The sequence below is a fragment of the Galeopterus variegatus genome, unplaced genomic scaffold (assembly GCF_000696425.1).
Source record: "Galeopterus variegatus unplaced genomic scaffold, G_variegatus-3.0.2 Scaffold3016, whole genome shotgun sequence".
Lineage (NCBI taxonomy): Eukaryota > Metazoa > Chordata > Mammalia > Dermoptera > Cynocephalidae > Galeopterus > Galeopterus variegatus.
This window is the reverse complement of record NW_007729127.1, coordinates 6,299-12,742: the sequence shown is the minus strand read 5'-3', so window position 1 is coordinate 12,742 and position 6,444 is coordinate 6,299. Positions and strand designations below refer to the sequence as shown.

Below are 6,444 nucleotides of genomic sequence, written 5' to 3'. Positions count from 1 at the left end.
TTAGCTGGGAAGAGAATTCTAAATTCAAATTATCTTCTTGCACCAAGGTTACTAGTGAGAATTTGTGGCCATTATTTTTAAGTGACCTCTTTTTGTCTTTGTGGAAGTCTTTAGGATCTTCTCTATGTCTTCTGTGTTCTAAGATCAGTCTAATGTACCATGTGTTGCTCTTTATTTCATTCACACTGATGGGCACTTCCAGGGTCCTCTGGACACAATTGTGTCCATAAGTTTTGTGAAATTCTCTTTTATTTCTTCGGTAATTTTTTGTCCTTACTTTTAATCTTTTTTCTCTTCTCATTTCTCTTCTCATTTTAATCTCTCTTTTCTGCCTTCTGGGAGACTACTAACCTCTATCTAAAAATGCTTCATTAAAATTTTAATTTCTGGGAGCCCTCTGCATTGTTAAGCTTTGGTTGGAATTTGGGGTTCGGTGGCCCAAATTCCACTGTGATTCTGTGAGCCATGGCACCTGCTGGATGAAAATAGAAACCAGTCCTGATCTCCGCAGTGGGCAATTCCTTACATACGGAGTGTCCACCTCAGAAGGCATCGGTGGTTGTTCTTTAAGCCACAAAATGCTATACCAAGGCTTGTCTAACATGTGCCCTGTCAAGTGTCCATGATGCTGGCCCTGAGGGAGGTGAAGTCTTTGTGGTCAAGCTCCATGGCCTGCTGTGGTCCTGCTCTGTTGAGGATGTGCAGAACTTCCCATCTGACTGTATGATTCGTGATGGGACTGCAGAAGTCCATTTCATCTACACTAGAGAAGGGACGCAGAGTGGAGAAGCTTTTGTTGAACTTGAATCAGAAGATAATGTAAAAGTGGCCTAGAAAAAAGATAAAGCATGGGACACTGGTACACTGAAGTATTCAAGTCCCTCAGAACCAAAATGGATTGGGTGTCAACAACAGCTGTCCCAACAGTGCCATCACTGCCAACGATGGCCTTGTGTACCTTTGAGGACTGCCATTTGGACGCACTAAGGAAGAAATTGTTCAGTTCTTCTCAGGGTTAGAAATCATGACAAGTGGGATCACATTGCCTGTGGATCCCGAGGGCCAGATTACAGAGGAAGCCTTCATGCAGTTTGCCTTGCTGGAGTTAGCTGAGAAGGCTCTAGAGAAGCATGAAGAGAGAACAGGGCACAGGCATATTGAAGTGTTCAAGAGCAGTCAGGAGGAAGTTAGGTCATACTCAGATCCCCCTCTGAAGTTCATGTCTGCAGTGGCCAGGCCCCTATGACTGGCCTGGCACAGCCAGGAGGCACATTGGCATGGTGAAGTGAGCAGGCCTGGAGAGGATGAGGCCTGGTGCCTGCAGCGTGGGCTACAGAGGCTACGAGGAGTGCAGCGGCTCAGTGATGGCTGTGGCTTCACCACCGACCTGTTTGGAAGAGACCTCAGTTATTGTCTCTCGGGAATGTATGACCACAGATACAGAGACAGCAAGTTCACAGTCCAGAGCACCACCGGCCACTGCGTCCACGTGACGGGGCTGCCATACAAAGCAACTGAGAATGACATTTACAACTTTTTTCCACTCAACCCTGTGAAAGTCCACACTGAGATCAGCCCCGATGGAAGATGATGGGCGAAGCAGATGTTGAGTTTACCACTCACGAAGAGCTGTGGCAGCTATGTCCAAAGACAGGGCCAACATGCGGTGCAGATACATAGAACTCTTTTTGGATTTGATGACAATGGGAGACAGCAGTGGGGCTTACAGCAGCCGGGTGATACAAGGCATAGGGGTGTCCATGGCCAGGCCCTGGAGAGCACGGCAATGAGTGGCTCTTGCAGGACCAGCTACAGTGGTCAGAACAGCATGGATGGGTACGACTAGCTTTGTAGGAGCATTTGAGTTATTTCAATCAAATTTTCACAGGCAGCCAACAAGCACTGAAGAGCAGTTCTAACTCTAGAGGAAGCTGGGAGACCCATTTTGCACCATGAGTTTGTGAAATCTGGATTAAAAAATTACCTCTTCAGCGTTTTCTCATGCAAGCTTTTCTTCTCGCATGTGACAGTGCATAAACTAAAACTATTTTGAGCTTTTCTCAGTTAGCATCTTGGTAGTATTCTTCAGTGATGTTATCTCAGTTAAAGTAGTTTAAGTATGTTAAGTGTGGATCTTTTACTCAGCATCACAGTGAAGTCTTTGGGGAGATGTGCTTTTCTGGAAAACTCAAAGGTGCTAGATCCCCATTTCGAAGAGAAACATTTCACATGTTGGTTTGCTTGTTGGTTTTCATTTAAAATTTTTTAGGTTAAGTTTAAGCTTTTAAAAGTTAGCTTTGAGAATTGAGACACAATATTAATATCGTAGGAATTTGTGAGGCCTTGACTTAATTTTCTTTGTACTATGATTTCCTTTCAGTGTATTTTGGTAAGTGAAGTTTGTTAAATTTTTTGTTAACTAAATTTTTTCTTAAGGACTTTTTCACAATGAAAAAGTTTTAATTTCTGCAATTGTGTTTTTAATTACTGATATTGTTCTTTGTTTTTTAAAATAAACTCTTATTCTTATTTTATGAATTGTTAAATTGAATTAAGTTTGGCCTAAAGCTGCTTTCATACACATTTTATGTTTGGCCTAAAGCTTTCTCTGTTCATAGTGAAATGTAATGTAAGGATGTGTAAACAGACTATAACCTAACATACTTTTGCATGTAAGTATAAGGAGTATACAATAGTAAGGATGTGTAAACAGACTATAACCTAACATACTTTTGCATGTAAGTATAAGGAGTATACTCTTGCAACAAGTTGCTGAGTCTCAACCAATCATTGCAGTTGAACCTCCAGCTAATCAGAGGCTGAAATTTGCCAAAACATGACCATATAAGGCAAATACTGACTGCAGACAATCAGGTTGTTTGTGTACGTCACTTCATTTTCTCTGGTTATAAATATGACCTGCACATGTGGTCGGGTGAAACGTTCTGGACCACTCCATTCTAGAATCACAATTAAAGCCAATTAAGATCTACAAGACTAGACTTGTCATAATTTTGTCTTTTAACAGGATGCAGGGTTTTTTTTATTTTTCTTAGGATACTAGAGTTTAAAATTTTTGTTTTTGAAGTTCCCCTTTACTTGCTAAGCTATATACTTTTTCTCTGAAATATCTTCATTGTTGTTGTTTGTTTCCTTGTTTGTTTCTCTTAAACCTGTGGTTGTCAGTTTGTATTTTAAAAGTGAGACAATAAAATTACCCACTTTGGGAGATTTGTGCACACGGGCAAGATTTATTGACCGGCAAGCTTCATTTTAGGGTGCTGGTTGGCAAGCTGGTTGTAATAATGGGACCCTGTACAAGCCAGAATGTTTGTGGAGGGTTGTTTCTTTAGGACCTTGTAATTTCTTCAAATAACTGTATTGTTTGTTTGTTTACATAGGGATGGAAGCAGCGGCAACTGTTTCATATACTACCTTTCAAAAAACTCCATGGCTTTTATTCCCACATCTCATACCTGTCCTGCATCATGCCAGGTGTCATCAATTGTCAAGGGATTTTTGTTAAGATGGGATCTCTCTGGTCGCACTGACTATGGCTTCCTCCCCCTCACCTACCACTCCTTCAACTGTTCTGCCCCACAAACTTGCTGAAATCATTGATGATCCTCTCCTATTCCCTGTGACCCTGTGGGTTTATACTATTTCAATTCCTTTACTACTACCCAACTGAGGTCCTTGGGAGGAGAGGGGATAACTGAGTTCAATCAATCTGCATGTTTAACTGAAAGTCCACCCATTTCTATTCTCCAAGTTTCCAGCTCTGAAAGTTTTCTTGATTTCTCCTGGGCAAAATGGGTTCCTCCTTGTCCTGGGTTCCTCCTTCACTTTACCCCGACCTATTGCGTGTTGTAACTGACTTCTCTTTCTGGAACCACTGCAGAGTGGGCTCTCAATCTCTGCTGGCATTGGAGCTGACAAAGTCTGTTTCAGGAGAAGTCACTGTGGGCTTCCCAGCTTTTAAACATCACCATTACTACCGGGCATACCAAAGGCAGGGAGATTCCAGGACTCACTGCCCAATAGCTGTTGCACACCCTCATTAGGCATCTGGAATGTTACAAGATGATTCTATCATCATCATAAAGAGACAAACATTAATTGAGTTAAGTGGCTGGGTCCAGAGTACGGGAGGCCGAGATGCCTAAGGGAAAAAAACAATGAACAGTCTCTGTCCAGTGACACCCCCTCCACCCCTTCCACCTCTCTGTTGAGAGAGGTGCTGCTTCCAGCTGCTCCCTTGCTTTTATTACCCCAGCACAGATACGGAGTTTTCCAAGTCCAGTCCTTGGGAGGGTTCCGTGTTTCAGATCTGCCACATTCAATGAGCCTTTATTAAACATCTAATACATACCTAATGTGGTACCATTAGGTCAATTTTCCTAACCCTTGCAACTACCTTGGGAGGCAGGTATTATTATCCCACTTTACAGATGAGAAAACTGACAAGTAATGTGCCTAAAGTTGTGATGGGCTGAGCAGTCACGAGAGCTTGAGTCTCCTGACTTCTGGCCTAGAGCTATTGTAAAACATCCTGCCCCCACTTTTCCTGGTACGGACTAGGTCAGCTGCCCAACTCAGGGCCTGCTGATCACAGGGATGGAAGTCCCAAGAGGACACTCATATTCGTGGTCATAGACATCCTGACCTAGAGGTTCCAGTCTTTCAAGCTTAGTGGGGGCTTGCCGAGAGCTGAGTATTATTTGTGTGGAATACGGAGGAAAGATGGGTGGAGAGAGGTAGATGGAAGGGGAAGTGAGAGAAAGAAGGTAGAAATTTAAGTGCAGGCCACTGCTGACATTCACTGCAGGTCCAACCCTGACCCAGCAGGAACCACCCAGAGCCTGTGGTAGGCATCTTGGTTGGTGGGAATGGCAGAGGGTGGGTCTCATCTCTGCCACTGACTCAGTTTCTCCATCCTCACCAGGGTGTTATGACAGTCAAAGACAGTGCATTGTAGACCGAAGTTCTGCTCAGCAGTGAGGGGCTCCCTTGTTCCTGGCACACCAGGAGGGCAGGGTGGTATGTGCTTCATCACCTCCACACCCCAGAGCATGACTCAGAACAGTCCCGCCTGGCACAAAGGAGACCCAGGAATAAGGGTGCTAACAGAGATACAGAGAGGTAACAAGGATGCAGGAGGTCTTCTAGACAAGCCTTGCCCATGTCTCTGTCCTTCCTTCCTTCACAGACCCCACAGCCCAGAGATCTCACCCTCTCCTGACTGCCACTGCAGGGACCACCTGACTGAGACCTGTCAGAACCCCAGCTTGTTCTTGGGAGGAAGGCAGAGTGTTGGGCCTCCTCCTTGGCTCCAAGCCCCTAGGAGTTTATGTTCCCAGTGACATCAAAAGAGAAATAGAAAATGTCAGTATTTCTTTCTTTTTTTTTTTTTTTTGTGACCGGCTGCACTGCACTCAGCCATCCCTATATAGGATCCGAGCCCGCGGCAGGAGCGCTGGTGCACTCCCAGCGCCGCACTCTCCCGAGTGCGCCATGGGGTTGGCCCCAAAAATGTCAGTATTTCTAAGTTTTTGTCTCTTCAAGTTCAAGTTCAAATTCATCCTCAGTTCAAATTATTGTCAGTCAATTTGTAGGACAGGAGTAGAGGCGATGGCATCAATGAAATTCTGCAGACCACCCCGCTTTGAGAATGGCATTGCTCTACTAAGCTACTGGTCTGGCGACCTGCCCAGAGGCATTTAAGAACACAGTCTATCCAAGAATAAGCCTGGGAGAACTTCTCGGACATACCAGACCCCTGTGTACCATGCTCCTCCCACTGCACAGTACCCCTGTGGTCCAGCTAAAGTAATTTTGGTGCACTGTGAGATCTATTAATATTTCCAGTGATGATGAAGACATCAGAGCTCAATTTGAGGATGATTCTTCTGTCAGAGCTGTCAATAGGACTGAACAGAGAAGATGGGCTTCTTGAAAGGTAGTGAGACTTCCCGCACTAGAGACAATCAGGCAGATGCTGGCTCTTTCTGGAAAAGAGAACAAAGAAAAGCAAGCAATCAAAAAAAATGAAAACTAACCAGGCCTTCTTGTCTCCATGCTTCATGCAAGTGCATTCTTCTTTATTAATCTCTTTTCTTTTTTATATTGGAGGCTCCTGCATAAAACTCCTGCAAAGCCTTAAAAGATCTATTCAAATGTAATCATTCCCACAGGCAGAGTTAATTGTTCCGTGCAGGAGGCAGAATAATGACCCCCAGGTGAGCCCAATGTAATCACAAGGGTCCTCCTAAGTGAAGGACTGACCTGCTGGGTTTGAAGAAATGCAGGCAGCCTGTACCTAAAAGATGGAAAAGGCAAGGATACGATTCCCCCTAGAGCCTTCAGAAGCAACACAGCCCTACTGACACCTTCATTTTAGCCCAGTGGGACCCTTCCAGGTGTGTGATAATTTGTTACAGCAGC

At 44.3% G+C, this 6,444-nt stretch overlaps 1 pseudogene; it reads left to right on the top strand.

Moving 5' to 3' along the window:
* Positions 1 to 636: 636 nt before the first annotated feature.
* Positions 637 to 1,846, top strand: LOC103599580 (annotated as a pseudogene).
* Positions 1,847 to 6,444: the final 4,598 nt, after the last annotated feature.